This window comes from Ranitomeya variabilis, chromosome 1, assembly GCF_051348905.1.
Source record: "Ranitomeya variabilis isolate aRanVar5 chromosome 1, aRanVar5.hap1, whole genome shotgun sequence".
Lineage (NCBI taxonomy): Eukaryota > Metazoa > Chordata > Amphibia > Anura > Dendrobatidae > Ranitomeya > Ranitomeya variabilis.
The window spans coordinates 1059067988-1059087484 of record NC_135232.1 but is presented as its reverse complement, the minus strand read 5'-3'; the positions used below and the strand labels follow the sequence as shown (position 1 = coordinate 1059087484).

The 19497-nt window shown below is 45.5% G+C and overlaps 1 protein-coding gene across 1 annotated transcript in view; it reads right to left on the bottom strand.

Moving 5' to 3' along the window:
• The window catches only part of YIPF7 (Yip1 domain family member 7), a 109078-nt gene extending 107031 nt beyond the window's left edge, over window positions 1-2047 (bottom strand). The window contains exon 1 of the mRNA XM_077275327.1: window positions 1988-2047. The gene's annotated coding sequence lies outside the window, so the exon portion shown is untranslated. The remainder of the gene's footprint in view (window positions 1-1987) is intronic.
• Between the last annotated feature and the right edge of the window lie 17450 nt (window positions 2048-19497).

Genomic DNA, 19497 nt, shown 5'->3' with positions numbered 1-19497 from the left:
GACAATTTGAAGTTGTCCCAGGAGAAGACTCAGCTTTTTGCCAACCGCCGTCGTCGTGTTGGTCCTCGGCTTTGTGTTGGGGACTTGGTGTGGTTGTCTTCTCGTTTTGTCCCTATGAGGGTTTCTTCTCCTAAGTTTAAGCCTCGGTTCATCGGCCCGTACAAGATATTGGAGATTCTTAACCCTGTGTCCTTCCGTTTGGACCTCCCTGCATCCTTTTCGATTCATAATGTTTTTCATCGGTCATTGTTGCGCAGGTATGAGGTACCAGCTGTGCCTTCCGTTGAGCCTCCTGCTCCGGTGTTGGTTGAGGGTGAGTTGGAGTACGTTGTGGAAAAGATCTTGGACTCTCGTGTTTCCAGACGGAAACTCCAGTATCTGGTCAAATGGAAGGGATACGGTCAGGAGGATAATTCTTGGGTCACTGCCTCTGATGTTCATGCCTCCGATCTTGTCCGTGCCTTTCATAGGGCTCATCCTGATCGCCCTGGTGGTTCTGGTGAGGGTTCGGTGCCCCCTCCTTGAGGGGGGGGTACTGTTGTGAAATTGGATTCTGGGCTCCCCCTGTGGCCACTTGTGGAATTTAACTTGTGTGCATCATCCCCTCTGTTCACCTGCTCCTATCAGGATGTGGGAGTCGCTATATAACCTTGCTCCTCTGTCAGTTTCATGCCGGTCAACAATGTAATCAGTAGCCTTTCTGTGCATGTTCCTGCTACTAGACAACTCCCAGCTAAGTTGGACTTTTGTCCTTGTGTGTTTTTGCATTTTGTTCCTGTTCACAGCTGCTGTTTCTTTACTGTGTCTGGAAAGCTCTTGTGAGCGGAAATTGCCACTCTGGTGTTATGAGTTAATGCTAGAGTCTTAAAGTAATTTCTGGATGGTGTTTTGATAGGGTTTTCTGCTGACCATGAAAGTGCCCTTTCTGTCTTCATGCTATCTAGTAAGCGGACCTCGATTTTGCTAAACCTATTTTCATACTACGTTTGTCATTTCATCTTAAATCACCGCCAATATATGTGGGGGCCTCTGTCTGCCTTTTGGGAAAATTTCTCTAGAGGTGAGCCAGGACTGTCTTTTCCTCTGCTAGGATTAGGTAGTTCTCCGGCTGGCGCTGGGCATCTAGGGATAAAAAAACGTAGGCATGCTACCCGGCCACTTCTAGTTGTGCGGCAGGTTTAGTTCATGGTCAGTATAGTTTCCATCTTCCAAGAGCTAGTTCTCATATATGCTGGGCTATGTTCTCTCGCCATTGAGAATCATGACACGGACCGCCGCGTGCAGCGCCGAGGAGATCGGGACGTCAGAGGGTGAGTATAACCATTTTTTTTAATTTTTAACATTACTATTGATGCTGCATATGCAGCATCAATAGTAAAACCAAAACCCGCAGCGGAAACCGCAAGACAAGACGTGATAAATCTGCAGGGATAACCGCAGTGGTTTTGCCCTGCAGATTTATCAAATCCGCTGCGGGAGAACCCGCAGGGACCCGAACCTACGTGTGCACATGGCCTAATGCTGTGAAGTGCATTAAAGAGACTTTGTGTTTGAACTTTGTGGGTCACTGCCTCTTCACTGCATACGTGTGCTACCTCTGCACTACACTCCGTTATTGGGATTGTGGAGGTCCACGTGGTCGGACCACAAGTATCAATAAATAATGTCCTATCAATAGGGGATAACTTATATAATTGGTACAATCACAAATCAAAGTAAGAACAGAAATGAGCAAAAAATAACATTGTCACCATTATTTGCTGAAAAAAATTAACAATAAAAGTCATAAAGTACTTTATGAAATGTACGATTGTTCATTGGTGAGAGTCACATTTCATAGAGGTAGATTACGGAGCATAAAATGGGGAGGGGGAGGGGTGACATGTTATACTATTACATATCCTGCACTGCCGCAGGTCTATTAGTACAGGGTGGCACCAGCAGAGTAGAGGGTTAATTGCAGAACAAGATTACAATGGGCACATACCTTAAATTAATGTAAGTTACAGAAACACAAGTGCTGTTTATCAGTTTGGATGAGGCCGAGGATCCTGGAGCTATTTATACTTGGGTTATATTTGGTTGCAGTACACATGCTCCAGCCAGAAGGATCATCTGATCGCACAGTAACCTATCTGGATATATGGTGATCATACCCACGATAACAAGAACATGTGCACAGGGGGCAGCAGATAGAGCTAGAAATCTGATGGTCTCATAAGATAGAGATCAACTGTCTTCATTGGTGCCCACCCCTGGCATCACACACAGGCAAAGCTGCCTCTACCTAGGGAAGAAGTGGTCAGAAGGTAACCAGATTATGATCACCAATGTAATACACCGACATCCCGAGTCTATCTGACCTCCAGTATGGCTCCTATAGGAAGGTCCGAGCAATGACTTCTTTGAGCTTTTTAGGGCATATTGACAGCAGTTGTTTTAGGCTGGAATCATACTAAACGTATAAAAATCGGTCCTCGTCTCCCTGCCGAGAGTCAAAAGAGTGTAATGCAAGTGTCATTCGAGTGGCATGTGAGTACAATCCGATTTTTCACACCTAACATCCGATTTACATCCGAATGCAGTGCGATTTTAACATGAGCTTTTACATAGAGCAATTCTCTAAGTCATTTACATATCGTTTTCAAAAGAAATATTCTCAAAACATATATATACAGTATATATATATATATATATATATATATATATATATATATATATATATATATATATATATATATATATCTAATTATTCACAAAGGAGAACCGGTATAAAGTGCCAATATGCACCAGAAAAATATTTTATTAGAAAATATACATAGAATAGACAAAAAAACAGGTACAGCTGCAAGGTTGCTACTAAGAAGCAGAGACTGCCATAATGAATTAAAAATAATGTAAGTATAAGTATTAACACACCTATGCCTGCTTTAGTATGCCCGTGCATAAACCTCCATATACTACATAGTGTAGGGGTAACAAACCCTGTCAAAATACATAAGGGAACTATGCTAGGACAACCATAAATAAGAATAAGCGGCATTAACATTAGCCTGGTGTGGATCACAGATGGCGTCCCCGCCGCCCCAACGCACGTTTCGCTTCTTCGTCAGGAGGCGTGTGTTGGGGAGGGGTGAGGCTGTTTTTAAAGGACAGAGGACCAATCTACAAAGAGGAACGCTAAGATTAGTAAATTGCCAGCTGACGGCATAAGGCAAAAGACAGAGCGACTTCCGGAACTTAATCGCGCATGCGCAGCCGACCATGCCCGTCAGTGAGACGCATAAACTTGCGGCCGTGGAACGCAAGCTAACATGGGCCGTCTGTCAGACGGCGCATGCGCAAGCGTCCAGATGGCCACTCATACAAGCGTCAGAGAGCATATCAGCCGCGCAAGCGCCGAGTCCAGGAACTCGCATACATAGCGGAAAAAAGAAGAAAGAAAAAAAGAAGAAAGAAAAAGAGGAGTAGTAAGCGCTTTGTGCCCACAACAGGTGCTAGTGCCAGATATATATAAATCTAGATGCAAAATACTAATATACTATAGTGATAAATATTAATATATAAAAATGCAACATATGAACATATATACATATGAACATATACCAGTGCTAATGTAAAAGCTAGTGTACTTTACTGTGATAAAAGTGCATATGTATTATATATCCTAAAAAATAACCTTCTAAGCGTACAGTAAAGTGCATTATGCAAAAAACTTGAATAAGTATATACAACATAATTCTATTTTAGATGGCCACTATCACATACAGTATCAAACAGTCACACAAGTGAATATCATACACAACATACAAATACAAAAACAATACAAAGTGAATCATGGTCGGCTGCGCATGCGCGATTAAGTTCCGGAAGTCGCTCTGTCTTTTGCCTTATGCCGTCAGCTGGCAATTTACTAATCTTAGCGTTCCTCTTTGTAGATTGGTCCTCTGTCCTTTAAAAACAGCCTCACCCCTCCCCAACACACGCCTCCTGACGAAGAAGCGAAACGTGCGTTGGGGCGGCGGGGACGCCATCTGTGATCCACACCAGGCTAATGTAAGTGCCGCTTATTCTTATTTATGGTTGTCCTAGCATAGTTCCCTTATGTATTTTGACAGGGTTTGTTACCCCTACACTATGTAGTATATGGAGGTCTATGCACGGGCATATTAAAGCAGGCATAGGTGTGTTAATACTTATACTTACATTATTTATAATTCATTATGGCAGTCTCTGCTTCTTAGTAGCAACCTTGCAGCTGTACCTGTTTTTTTGTCTATTCTATGTATATTTTCTAATAAAATATTTTTCTGGTGCACATTGGCACTTTATACCGGTTCTCCTTTGTGAATAATTAAGTATAGTTCGGTTTTTGTGCCCTTTGAACTTTATGTGGGTCTAGTGGTGTATATATATATATATATATATATATATATATATATTATATATATATATATAGCGCCCCCACTGCCGCAGGGCCGAGGGGTACCCGGTACCGGGCCTCTCAGTCTCTGTTCTGGGATTGTCACGGTGGCTAGACCCGGTCCGTGACCCTGCTGAGGGGTGCCCAATAATAGGTGTGGATGGTGGTGGTAGTGCGGTGAAGTGCCGGTCGCAGTAAATAACGAGGACACCAGGTTGCAGTCTCTTTACCTCTTTACTGAAGGCTTCAGGATCCTCAGTCCGGAATACGGTTAACCGGGCTGCGCAAGTCCGGCCGGTCCGATGGCACCTCCAGAGTTCCCTTTGCAGGTGGAAATCTGTGCCTACCTTCTAGCGCTTGTATGTTGCGGTCCTCCCCTGCTGTGCTTACGGGATAGTCCCCACAACTGTTGTGTCTGTTTCTCGTGTTCCCTCACAACTCGATTCTGATGTTCTTCTTCGTCCCCCAGATGATATGGATAGGACGCACCCGTATGACGGGTAGGCTCGGAGCTCTTCCTGGACCCTAGTGTCGCCCTTCTCCTGTTGTTGCCCCCTATGTCTTCGTAGGTGATTTGTGTGAGACAGCCCGCCTATAGCTGACTGTCCTGCCGTAGGTTTGAAGTATTGCTTGGAGCTTAGTACTTCCTCGGCGTTCCAGCCACCGGCTACGCGCCTCAGTAGGATGTTGCCTCGTCTTACAGCACGACTCCTACTGGTATTTCTCTGTTGCGTTGATCTCGTTTCTCACTCAGCACAATAAACCTCGCTTCTTGTCCTTTCTTAGGGCACCGCCGCTATCTAGTGCAGGCGCGGTCGCGTAACGTTCTCTCTGTTCGCTAGGCCTCTGTCAGGATCCCACCCCTGACAGGGACTCCCCTGAGTCTCTCCCCACAACACCCCCTGCCACGGGATGTTGCCTGTTCGATCCCCAGTCAGCTTTCTGTCTAACTTCCTATCCAACCCCCAATTTTACCAGATTGTGAGGAGTGGCCTAATACATAGTACCCTTAGCTCCCCCTGGAGGCCAGACTGTGAAGTGTATTGGTGTCTGTGATACCTGGTCAGGTGAACTCCTTCAGTGCCATCAGACGTACCACAGCCCCCCTTAGCGGTGGAGCATCAGTACTGCAACGACCAGGACTCTGGGGCGCTGTATATATATATATATATATATATATATATATATATATATATATATATATATATATATATATATATATATATACATACACATACAGTGGGTACGGAAAGTATTCAGACCCCTTTACATTTTTCACTCTTTATTTCATTGCAGCCATTTGGTAAATTCAAAGAAGTTCATTTTTTTCTCATTAATGTACACTCTGCACCCCATTTTGATTGAAAAAAACAGAAATGTAGAATTTTTTACATATTTATTAAAAAAGAAAAACTGATATCACATGGTCATAAGTATTCAGACCCTTTGCTCAGTCAATCATATTTAAGTCACATACTGTCCATTTCCTTGTGATCCTCCTTGAGATGGTTCTACTCCGTCATTGAGTCCACCTGTGTTTAATTAAACTGATCAGACTTGATTTGGAAAGGCACACACCTGTCTATATAAGACCTCACACCTCACAGTGCATGTCAGACCAAATGATAATCATGAGGTCAAAGGAACTGGCCAAGGAGCTCAGAGACAGAATTGTGGCAAGGCACAGATCTGGCCAAGGTTACAACAGAATTTCTGCAGTACTCAAGGTTCCTAAGAGCACAGTGCTTCCATAATCCTAAAATGGAAGAAGTTTGGGACCACCAGAAGTCTTCGTAGACCTGGCTGTCCAGCCAAACTGAGCAATCGTGGGAGAAGAGCCTTGGTGAGAGAGGTAAAGAAGAACCCCAAGATCACTGTGGCTGAGCTCCAGAGATGCAGTAGCGAGATGGGAGAATGTTCCACAAAGTCAACTATCACTGCAGCCTTCCACCAGTCAGACCTTTATGGCAGAGTGACCTGATGGAAGCCTCTCCTCAGTGCAAGACATTTGAAAATCGGCAATGAGTTTGCTAAATAACACATGAATGACTCCCAGACTACGAGAAATAAGATTCTCTGGTCTGATGAGATGAAGATAGACCTTTTTGGTGATAATTCTAAACGGTATGTATGGAGAAAACCAGGCACTGCTCATCACCTGCCCAATACAATCCCAACAGTGAAAGATGGTGGTAGCAGCATCATGCTATGGGGTAGTTTTTCAGCTGCAGGGACAGGACAACTGGTTGTCATTGAAGAAAACATGAATGCGGCCAAGTGCAGAGATATCTTGGATGAAAACCTCTTCCAGAGTGCTCTGGACCTCAGACTTGGCCGAATATTCACCTTCCAACAAGTCAATGACCCTAAGCACACAGCTAAAATAACAAAGGAGTGGCTTCAGAACAACTCTCTGACGATTCTTGACTGGCCCAGCCAGAGCCCTGACCTAAACCCAATTGAGCATCTCTGGAGAGACCTGAAAATGGCTGTCCACCAACATTCACCATCCAACCTGATGGAACTGAAGAGGATCTGCAAGTAAGAATGACAGAGGATCTCCAAATCCAGGTGTGAAAAACTTGTTGCATCATTCCCAAGAAGACTCATGGCTGTACTAGCTCAAAAAGTGCTTCTACTCAATACTGAGCAAAGGGTCTGAATACTTATGACCATGTGATATTTCAGCTTTTCTTTTTTTTTTAAATGTGCAAAAATGTCTACAGTTATTTTTTTTTCAGTCAAGATGGGGTGCAGAGTTTACATTAATGTGAAAAAAATGAACTTTTTTTAAATTTACCAAATGGCTGCAAAGAAACAAAGAATGAAAAATTTAAAGCGATCTGAATACTTTCCGTACACCGACGCTATTCCGGGCCATGAATGTCCCCCTGCTCCCAGAATCGGCGCCTGCGCAGTCCGCGCTTTCCGGCGTCATTTTCTTGAAGACACATTGCAGTGTGTCTTCAAGAAAATGGTGCCGGAAAGCGCGGACTGTGCAGGCGCCGATTCCGGTACCAGGAGGACACAGAAAATGGCGCCGGAAATGAATGAGGTAGCGCAAGTAACAAATTGCTGTGCCATGAGGCTGTGGCACTTCATGCCACAGCTATTTGTTACTTACGCCACCTGATTCATTTCCGTCGCCATTTTCTTGGTACTGCTCCCGGAATCGGCGCCTGCGCAGTCCGTGCTTTCCGGCGCCATTTTCTTGAAGACACATTGCAGTGTGTCTTCAAGAAAATGGCGCCGGAAAGCGCGGACTGCGCAGGCGCCGATTCCGGGAGCAGGACCAAGAAAAATGGCGGCGGAAATGAATCAGGTGGCGACAGCTGCCGCACTCAGCACAGCCGTCCACAGCCACCGCTAGCACCACAGCCACCGCACAGCTGCCGCACCCAGCACAGCCACCGCACCCACCACAGCCTCCGAACCCAGCACAGCCACGCACAGCCGCCGCACCCAGCACAGCCACACACAGCCACCGCACCCACCACAGCCACCGCACCCAGTACAGCCACGCACAGCCGCCGCACCCAGCACAGCCGCCGCACCGAGCACAGCCACCCACAGCCACGCACAAGCGCTGCACCCAGCACAGCCGCCGCACCCAGCACAGCCACCGCACCCGCACAGCCGCCCACAGCCACGCACAGCCGCCCACAGCCACGCACAGCCGCCTACAGCCACGCACAGCCGCTGCACCCAGCACAGCCGTCCACAGCCGCCGCACCCAGCACAGCCACGCACAGCCGCCGCACCGAGCACAGCCACCGCACCGAGCACAGCCACCCACAGCCGCCGCACCCAGCACAGCCATGCACAGCCGCCCACAGCCGCCTACAGCCACCTACAGCCACGCACAGCCGCTGCACCCAGCACAGCCGCCGCACCCAGCACAGCCGCCGCACCCAGCACAGCCGCCCACAGCCGCCTACAGCCACGCACAGCCGCTGCACCCAGCACAGCCACCGCACCCAGCACAGCCGTCCACAGCGGCCGCACCCAGCACAGCCACCCACAGCCGCCGCACCCACCACACCCAGCACAGCCACGCACAGCCGCCGCACCCAGCACAGCCGCCACACCGAGCACAGCCGCCCACAGCCACCGCACCCAGCACAGCCACGCACAGCCGCCCACAGCCACGCACAGCCACGCACAGCCACCCACAGCCGCCTACAGCCACGCACAGCCGCTGCACCCAGCACAGCCACCGCACCCAGCACAGCCGTCCACAGCCGCCGCACCCAGAACAGCCACCCACAGCCGCCCACACCCAGCACAGCCACGCACAGCCGCGCCACATACAGCCGTCCGCACTCAGCACAGCCACATACAGCCGCCCGCACTCAGCACAGCCGCCCGCACTCGGCACAGCCGCCCGCACTCGGCACAGCCGCCCGCACTGATGCAGGATGGAGCAGCACATGACACGGTGGAGCAGCACATGACAGGATGGGGGCGCAGGATGGAGCAGCACGTGACAGGATGGGGGCGCAGGATGGGAGCACATGACAGGATGGGGATGCAGGATGGAGCAGCACATGACACGGTGGATCAGCACATGACAGGATGGGGGCGCAGGATGGAGCAGCACGTGATAGGATGGGGGCGCAGGATGGGAGCACATGACAGGATGGGGGCGCGGGATGGAGCAGCACATGACACGGTGGAGCAGCACATGACAGGATGGGGGCGCAGGATGGAGCAGCACATGACAGGATGGGGGCGCAGGATGGAGCAGCACATGACACAGTGGAGCAGCACATGACAGGATCGGGATGCAGGATGGAGCAGCACATGACATGGTGGAGCAGCACATGACAGGATGGGGGCGCAGGATGGAGCAGTACATGACAGGATGGGAGAGCAAGATGGGAGCAGCACATACCAGGATGGAGACCATATACCAATATAAATGCTCGCCACCCGGGCGTAGAACGGGTTCAATAGCTAGTATATATATATATACAGCTCTTGCAGCTCTGGCAAAAATTAAGAGACCACTGCAAAATGTTCAGTACATCTGATTTTTCTCTTTATAAGTATATTTTTGAGTCTACAAACTTCTCACAACATGTCTCCGAATTTCCAAACAATAAATTTTGTTTGTTTTTTTCTAAAAAGTAGAAATGGTCAACATTAAAAAAATCCAGTGCTTTCAGACCTCAAATAATGCAAAGAAAACAAGTTCATAATCATGTAGAAATAACAATACTAATGTTTTAACTCAGGAAGAGTTCAGAAAACAATATTTTGTTTAAAAAAGCAGTTCATTTTTTGATGGCTTGTGGCTATCCATCATCCTCTTGATTATTCCATAGGTTTCCAATGGGGTTCAGGTCTTGAGATTGGGCTGCCCATGACAGGGTTTTAATGTGGTCTCTTAATTTTTGCCAGAGCTGTACATGTACAGTCATATGAAAAAGTTTGGGCACCCCTATTAATCTTAAGCTTAATGTTTTATAAAAATTGTTTTTTTTGCAACAGCTATTTCAGTTTCATATATCTAATAAGTGTTGGACACAGTAATGTTTCTGCCTTGAAATTAGGTTTATTGTACTAACAGAAAATGTGCAATCTGCATTCAAACAAAATTTGACAGGTGCATAAGTATGGGCACCCTTATCATTTTCTTGTTTTAAATACTCCTACCTACTTTTTACTGACTTACTAAAGCACTTTTTTTGGTTTTGTAACCTCATTGAGCTTTGAACTTCATAGCCAGGTGTATGCAATCATGAGAAAAGCTACTTAACCCCTTCCCGACCTTTGACGCCACGTAGGCGTCATGAAAGTTGGTGCCAATCCGACCCATGACGCCTATGTGGCGTCATGGAATGATCGCGTCCCTGCAGATTGGGTGAAAGGGCTAACTCCTATTTCACCCGATCTGCAGGGAGAGGGGGAGTTGTACTTCAGCCCAGGGGGGGTGGCTTTGCCCCCACGTGGCTACGATCGCTCTGATTGGCTGTTGAAAGTGTTAGATGTGGTTAAAGGGGTTGTCCAGTCTTGGGGTACAAGTCTGCAGTCGCTCTGTCACTCTATGTGACTGCTGATGTGTGAATCTTCACATTGCATGCACTGCGCACTGTAAAGATTCTCCGCTGCTCGGAGGAGCAGGTGCACAAGTATGTAATTTGCATACATGCGGTTACATGTCAATAATATTGGCACGGCCTCTCTCAATGAAAGTGTATTGAGCAACGCGGGATACAGTCTAGTCAGAATGTGGCCAGGAGTATGTAAATCACTTACTTGTGGTCACATGACCGCCTGGCGCCGCCACCAGAGAATCCTCACATCGTGCAGTACACGCAGTGTGAAGATTCACAAGTCTGCAGTCACATAGAAAAACTGCAGACTTGTAGCCTAAGGCCGGACAACCCCTTTGGGCTCCTAAAGGGAACCCCGCATTAGATTCATGCTTCCTGAACCACAGATAACATGAATCAGAGTCTGCCTGCCCGATTAAGGCCAGGTATGTTTTACTCTTAAAGGGAACCTGTCACCCCCCCCAGGCGTTTTTAACTAAAAGAGCCACCTTGTGCAGCAGTAATGCTGCATTCTGACAAGGTGGCTCTTTTAGTTATTGGTGATGTAACTAGAGAAATAATCAGTTTTGTAATTTGTCCTAAATACCTTGTCTTCAGTCAAGGAGGCAGGCCTTTCCCCCCTGCTGCAGACGCCACACAGCCGTCACTCAAATCTTCTTGGCGCCGGGTGCCTCCTTCCTCACCGCTATTTTGAAATGAGCCGGCGCCTGCGCTCTTTTCTCCTGCCTTGGGCAGGCGCAGTGAGCGCTGCCTGTCCTCATATGCAGTCTAGACTGCATATGAGGACAGACGGGCAGCGCTCACTGCGCCTGCCCAAGGCAGGAGAAAAGAGCGCAGGCGCCGGCTGATGTCAAAACAGCGCTGAGGAGGAGGCGCCCGGCGCCAAGAAGATTTGAGTGATGGCTGTGTGGCGTCTGCAGCAGGGGGGGAAAGGCCTGCCTCCTTGACTGAAGAAAGGTATTTAGGACAAATTACAAAACTGATTATTTCGGCAGTTACAGCACCCAGAACTAAAAGAGCCACCTTGTCAGAATGCAGCATTACTGCTGCACAAGGTGGCTCTTTTAGTTAAAAACGCATGGGGGGGTGACAGGTTCCCTTTAAATGCTCCAGTTGATTGACATGCCTTTCTTTGTGTACGCACATTGGAGATCAATGAACAGGAGCAGAGCAGGAAGATGCGGGATAGGTATCAGAATATTGTTGTATATATCTGTTTTGCAGATGACAAGGGCATCAGTGGAATGGACAAGGTCATGAGCATGGTTTAATTAAGATTTATTAAAGGAGTCTGTGTCATTCTTTCAATTAAAGGACTGTTTTCTGTGTGTGTGTGTTTTAGATGATATGACTATGGAGTTAGTAATGGGGGCATCTTATTGACTCCATTACTAACCTCGGGGCTTGATGTCACCTGATAATACAAAGTTGACATCCACCACCCCAACCATCATCCCACTTGCCACCGCTAAAGGGTAAGTGGGAAGAGCAAGGCTAAGTACCAGAATTGGCACATCTCAGAGATGCGTCTTTTCTGGGGTGGCTGAGAGCTAATGTTTTTAGCCTGGTGGGGCAGTATCCATGGCCCCTTCCTAGGCTGTTAATATCATCCCACAGATATCTAGATAGCCTTTGCTGGTTATTAATTACACCATAATCTTTTTTTTTTTTAATTGGACAACTCCTTTAAGATTGGATTCTCCTTGGCTAAAGTAGCACATGTAAGGCGTGGCAGCTATATATCTTTCTACTTTTATTTGATACTCTACATCTTTTACATAATGATGACTTGAGCCTTTCACGTCAGAGACAAATAACATCCTTGCCAATAAATATCTGATAAGATCGCCATATTCATTATTGCTCTCCATCATGTCGGCACCTTTATTTCAGAACCCATCAGCAATCCCCTTAGATTAAATATATGACATGTGCGACAGCATGCGTCAGAACTGCAAGCCGGTCAATTTACTACTGATGGACTGATTGCATCAACCGGCTGCTTCCCGAGCTTCGCTTGCCCCCAGATGCGGAGGAGCCCCTGCCTGGAGCTTCACTGTTCATCCATTAGTAACTACAATTTTCCCTGTGATGAAATATTTATAAAGTCATGTGAAAGGTGATGTTTTATGAGGTAACAAAAATTGCATTCCTTAAATAATATGCTGCAATAATTCAGCCACCAGCCATGCCAGTGTGGATCTTGCTGTACGATGTCCTGATTTATCTTCTCTTGCTGGCTATCATATCTCACTAGAAGGCATCCTCGCATATAGACTACCAGGATGTGAATCTATTACTATATGAAAAAATAGGATGTGTGTCCTGCTGCTTGTAATTACTTATACAGAGAGGAGAATGAAAACTTTGATCAGATTTGCTTCACCCAGGTGACATCTACATTCTCCGCTTTCCGTGTATGTGGATTATCTACATCTCCCAACGTATCAGAGTTTTGTGAAAACTAAAAAAGCAGATTTTTATTCACGGTAATCACATTTTATATTGGGCACAATTCTCACAGTGCTGCTTACTGGTGACGTTCAGTTGTGACTTCCAGATTTCCCAGCAAACACTAGAACAATCCAAAAGGTCACAAACTGCAGAAGATGAAAAAAAAGGTTTGGCCCAGGGAAAAGTGGCGCACAGACCCCAATGCGCGTTTCGCGTCTGTACCTCACTTCCCCCTGAGCTGAGCTGTACATGTAGTTGATTCTTGGGGAAGTGTTTTTTTTTCTTAGTTCCGCACACTAACTTTTATTTTGCTTTTAGATATATTATTAACTTATCAATAAAGATATACCGTATATACTTGTGTATAAGCTGAGTTTTTCAGAACATTTTTTATGCTGAAAAAAAACCCCTTGGCTTATACTCAATTGAGTGTCCTACTTACCGGTTCTCCGGTGCAGTGCGGGTCTTCTCCGGTCTCTCCCACTCATCTGCGGGCGCCTGCAGCCTCTATGGGTGGTCCGATGACTGCTGATATCACCGCTCTTCTTTTCTCCTGCACATCGCCAGCCTCTGTGTTGTCCGTGCTGTACTGGGCAAGAAAATGCCCGCTTCTGTGTGCCGGTACCGGGGGGCGCACCGCATCCTTGTCACATGAATGTCGGATGTGGCCGCTCTTCTTCTCTAGGGCTGTGACCAATGACGGAGCCTTTACAGTCTTACTCATGCTTGGTCACGCCCCCTTGCTCCGCCCACGCATTGCTGAATACAAGTACCGGTATATCGCTGGTCTTGGATATACAGGATGTTTACTTACAGTACTTAGTCTGCTATATTTTATTTTTTTATTTACTTATTAGTCCTTATCTGAACCCAGTGTTGACTATGCATACCGGTAGCTGCTGCATTTCGAGTCAATATGTTTTTACAATTTTTTGTGGTAAAATTAGGTGCCTGGGGTTGGCTTATACGTGAGTATGTATGGTATATATTATTTTGGGTGTTTTGTTTCTGTTATTTATCAGTTCTATAGTCTATTTGGGAGTATCCCTTTAAATAAATGTTGGCCGTTCTTTTTTTGGGTATCTATGAAGCTGTTAGTTAGAACACCCACAGGTGGGGCATAACAGCCGGAACACAGTCTGAGACAGCCAAATATAGGCAAGGGAATTAACTATTTAAAACATTTTGTCATATACTGAATTTAAACCTATGGGTTCCTGAGATCAGATATAAATCATATGGTACTTAAATGAAACAATTTATTAATAAATAGCGTTAAAAACCACCAACCTGTGGTAACACCAAAAACAAACAGACACAAAAAACACCGTGGAAAACACCGTGAAAAAAAACCTTGGCGTGGGCAGGCTGCGATAACCCTCCAGTCAGTCTACGCTGGGAACTGCCTGTCTGCGGGGGTTGGCGCCCTATGGGATAACGAATTGGCGCCCCCGCTCCACGTAGTCTGTCCCTAGGGTCCCTGGATTACCCTGATCTACCCGATGGGTCCCTCTACCCACACAATAAATTCTGAGGGTCCCCTAAGGGCTAGACATAGACCACTCCTGTATCTAGGGAATCCTATACCCAGCACCGTGCAAATTTATAAAAACAGACTGAGAACATGAAAAAACATGGAAAAACAAGGCTTATAGGCGGCAATAATGGAATGGCTCAAGTTACTTTCTCCGAATTGGAGTGATACCGAATAGTAACTTGCTCATATCGTTACCACACCAATAAACATGCTTTTTCTATCTTACAATAGCCGAATTAAAAGCAGCATTTCATGAGTTTTTGCTAGCACCTCCCAACAGGGATATAATGCATTGATATCTCATTAATACTTATCGCTGTATATATGATGCCGCCCGCCCTGTGCCTGTATAGCCTCAACGCGTTTCGCCTCTCTGGCTCATCAGGAGGCTCGATTCAATGTGCCATGTGTCTCGATAGTGTATGATGACATCAACGCCAAGGTTTTTTTTCACGGTGTTTTCCACGGTGTTTTTTGTGTCTGTTTGTTTTTGGTGTTACCACAGGTTGGTGGTTTTTAACGCTATTTATTAATAAATTGTTTCATTTAAGTACCATATGATTTATATTAGAAATTTATACTTAAAGCAAGATTTTTTCCTGAGATCAGACACATGGCTACACATACCCCACTCTTAGGGCTCGTGCACACAACCGTATAAATTGTCCCCATTTTATTCAATGACACCATGCACAAGTCTGACTTTTTCCTCAGACTGGGTGGACTGAGGGATGAAAAATGCAGTATGCACAATTGGCCTCTGATAATTGGATAGCACTTGCCTGTTCATACCTACACTATGTGCAGAATTATTAGGCAAGTTGTTTTCTGATCACATGATACTTTTTATACCTGTTGTCCTACTCCAAGCTGTTCAGGCTTGAGAGCCAACTACCAATTAAGTAAATCGGGTGATGTGCATCTCTGTAATGAGGAGGGGTGTTGTCTAATGACATCAAAACCCTATATAAGGTGTGCTTAATTATTAGGCAACTTCCTTTCCTTTGGCAAAATGGGTCAGAAGAGAGATTTGACGGGCTCTGAAAAGTCCAAAATTGTGAGATGTCTTGCAGAAGGATGCAGCAGTCTGGAAATTGCCAAACTTTTGAAGCGTGATCACCGAACAATCAAGCGTTTCATGGCAAATAGCCAACAGGGTCGCAAGAAGCATGTTGGGCAAAAAAGGCGCAAAATAACTGCCCATGAATTGAGGAAAATCAAGCGTGAAGCTGCCAAGATGCCATTTGCCACCAGTTTTACCATATTTCAGAGCTGCAACGTTACTGGAGTAACAAAAAGCACAAGGTGTGCGATACTCAGGGACATGGCCAAGGTAAGGCTGAAAAACAACCATCTTTGAACAAGAAACATAAGATAAAATGTCAAGACTGGGCCAAGAAATATCTTAAGACTGACTTTTCAAAGGTTTTATGGACTGATGAAATGAGGGTGACTCTTGATGGGCCAGATGGATGGGCCAGAGGCTGGATTAGTAAAGGGCAGAGAGCTCCACTCCGACTCAGACGCCAGCAAGGTGGAGGTGGGGTACTGGTATGGGCTGGTATCATCAAAGATGAACTTGTGGGACCTTTTAGGATTGAGGATGGAGCTCAACTCCCAGACCTACTGCCAGTTTCTGGAAGACAACTTCTTCAAGCAGTGGTGCAGGAAGAAGTCAGTATCGTTCAAGAATAACATGATTTTCATGCAGGACAATGCTCCATCGCATGCTTCCAACTACTTCACAGCGTGGCTGGCCAGTAAAGGTCTCAAAGAAGAATAAATAATGACATGGCCCCCTTGTTCACCTGATCTGAACCCCATAGAGAACCTGTGGTCCCTCATAAAATGTGAGAACTACAGGGAGGGAAAACAGTCCACCTCTCGGAACAGTGTCTGGGAGGCTGTGGTGGCTGCTGCACGCAATGTTGGTCGTAAACAGATCAAGCAACTGACAGAATCTATGGATGGAAGACTGCTGAGTGTCATCATAAAGAAAGGTGGCTATATTGGTCACTAATTTTTTGGGGTTTTGATTTTGCATGTCAGAAATGTTTATTTCTAAATTTTGTGCCGTGATATTGGTTTACCTGGTGAAAATAAACAAGTGAGATGGGAATATATTTGGTTTTTATTAAGTTGCCTAATAATTCTGCACAGTAATAGTTACCTGCACAAACAGATATCCTCCTAAGATAACCAAATCTAAAAAAAACTTATTCCAACTTCCAAAAATATTAAGCTTTGATATTTATGAGTCTTTTGGGTTGATTGAGAACATAGTTGTTGATCAATAATAAAATTAATCCTCTGAAATACAACTTGCCTAATAATTCTGCACACAGTGTATAGAACTGTGGAAAACTTTGGACCGCACTCAGATGACATCTGAGTACAGACCGATTTTTTTCAGATCTGGATGTCGGATGGGGGTGGGGTGATCCTAGGCTTATACAGGTCCTTCTCAAAAAATTAGCATATAGTGTTAAATTTTATTATTTACCATAATGTAATGATTACAATTAAACTTTCATATATTATAGATTCATTATCCACCAACTGAAATTTGTCAGGTCTTTTATTGTTTTAATACTGATGATTTTGGCATACAACTCCTGATAACCCAAAAAAACCTGTCTCAATAAATTAGCATATCAAGAAAAGGTTCTCTAAATGACCTATTACCCTAATCTTCTGAATCAACTAATTAACTCTAAACACATGCAAAAGATACCTGAGGCTTTTAAAAACTCCCTGCCTGGTTCATTACTCAAAACCCCCATCATGGGTAAGACTAGCGACCTGACAGATGTCAAGAAGGCCATCATTGACACCCTCAAGCAAGAGGGTAAGACCCAGAAAGAAATTTCTCAACAAATAGGCTGTTCCCAGAGTGCTGTATCAAGGCACCTCAATGGTAAGTCTGTTGGAAGGAAACAATGTGGCAGAAAACGCTGTACAACGAGAAGAGGTGACAGGACCCTGAGGAAGATTGTGGAGAAGGACCGATTCCAGACCTTGGGGAACCTGAGGAAGCAGTGGACTGAGTCTGGTGTGGCTACAGGTGCCGCATTCCCCAGGTAAAGCCACTTTTGAACCATAAACAGCGGCAGAAGCGCCTGACCTGGGCTACAGAGAAGCAGCACTGGACTGTTGCTAAGTGGTCCCAAGTACTTTTTTCTGATGAAAGCAAATTTTGCATGTCATTCGGAAATCAAGGTGCCAGAGTCTGGAGGAAGACTGGGGAGAAGGAAATGCCAAAATGCCTGAAGTCCAGTGTTAAGTACCCACAGTCAGTGATGGTGTGGGGTGCCATGTCAGCTGCTGGTGTTGGTCCACTGTGTTTCATCAAGGGCAGGGTCAATGCAGCTAGCTATCAGGAGATTTTGGAGCACTTCATGCTTCCATCGGCTGAAATGCTTTATGGAGATGAAGATTTCATTTTTCAGCACGACCTGGCACCTGCTCACAGTGCCAAAACCACTGGTAAATGGTTTACTGACCATGGTATTACTGTGCTCAATTGGCCTGCCAACTCTCCTGACCTGAACCCCATAGAGAATCTGTGGGATATTGTGAAGAGAAAGTTGAGAGACGCAAGACCCAACACTCTGGATGAGCTTAAGGCCGCTATTGAAGCATCCTGGGCCTCCATAACATCTCAGCAGTGTCACAGGCTGATTGCCTCCATGCCACGCCGCATTGAAGCAGTCATTTCTGCCAAAGGATTCCCGACCAAGTATTGAGTGCATAACTGAACATTATTATTTGATGGTTTTTTTGTTTGTTATTAAAAAACACTTTTATTTGATTGGACGGGTGAAATATGCTAATTTATTGAGACAGGTTTTTTGGGTTATCAGGAGTTGTATGCCAAAATCATCAGTATTAAAACAATAAAAGACCTGACAAATTTCAGTTGGTGGATAATGAATCTATAATATATGAAAGTTTAATTGTAATCATTACATTATGGTAAATAATGAAATTTAACACTATATGCTAATTTTTTGAGAAGGACCTGTATATATTTAGCTAGGGCCACCATCAGGGTTAGATAACTGGTACTGACCTTAAATAAGTAGTCGACATTACAGCCACTCACCAGCCAACAAACCACCCCCTCAGTAGCTGGCGCTAGGCAGGAAACATTTTATATAAAGCCATACAAATAGTACAAGACAGATCCTGACATTATACTATGGCTGAGCTGTCTGTCACCCTCGCTTTTTAGGCCACGTTCACACATTTAGTATTTGGTCAGTAATTTACATCAGTATTTGTACAATGCAATGATACAATGATATAGGGGACTTGACCTGTGTACAAATCATACTAAAAACTCTTCTTGTTACTGGTACAGTGCTTTCAAAAATGACTTTTAATCCATATGCAAACAAGGGGTTTTCGGTGCACCCTTTGCCATGAGCTGGGTGCACTGTTATGTCCCCATAATTAGCACTGTCCATCACAAGGTAAGGCAGTCTCCAATAGACAAATTGAGGGGGCATAACGGTGCACCCAGCTTATGGTAATGGGCATGGGTGCACCAAAACACCCTCATTTGCTTAAGGATTAAAAGTTATTTTCACATCCACCGTAGCAGAGAGTTAGTATGATTTTTATAAGCGGTGAAGTCCCTTATATCATTCTATAGTTTGTCTAAAAGTCATTTGGGAGGTGAAAAACTCCCTTTACTCTCACATCAGTTCCTATCCCCAGTGTGGCTCCCAGAATAGTCAGAATGGCCTCCGGACTATCACAAGGTCCAGGCTGACTGTGTTCTGCCATAATGCCCTGCACTGAGTAAATAGTAATAGTGCAGGTAAGGTAAATAATATTGGGTACTTTATTAGGTGACACTGTTAAGAGCAAAATAGCACAAAAGCCGTCCCAGCACGGCAAGGAGTACCCGATCAGGACAGACCCTAACTCTTGTAGGCAACCTCGCTATGTACCAGCAGGCCTCAAATTAGACGGAGGCAGAGCAGGACCCAGACCGGTTTTACACCTGCCTGTGGAAA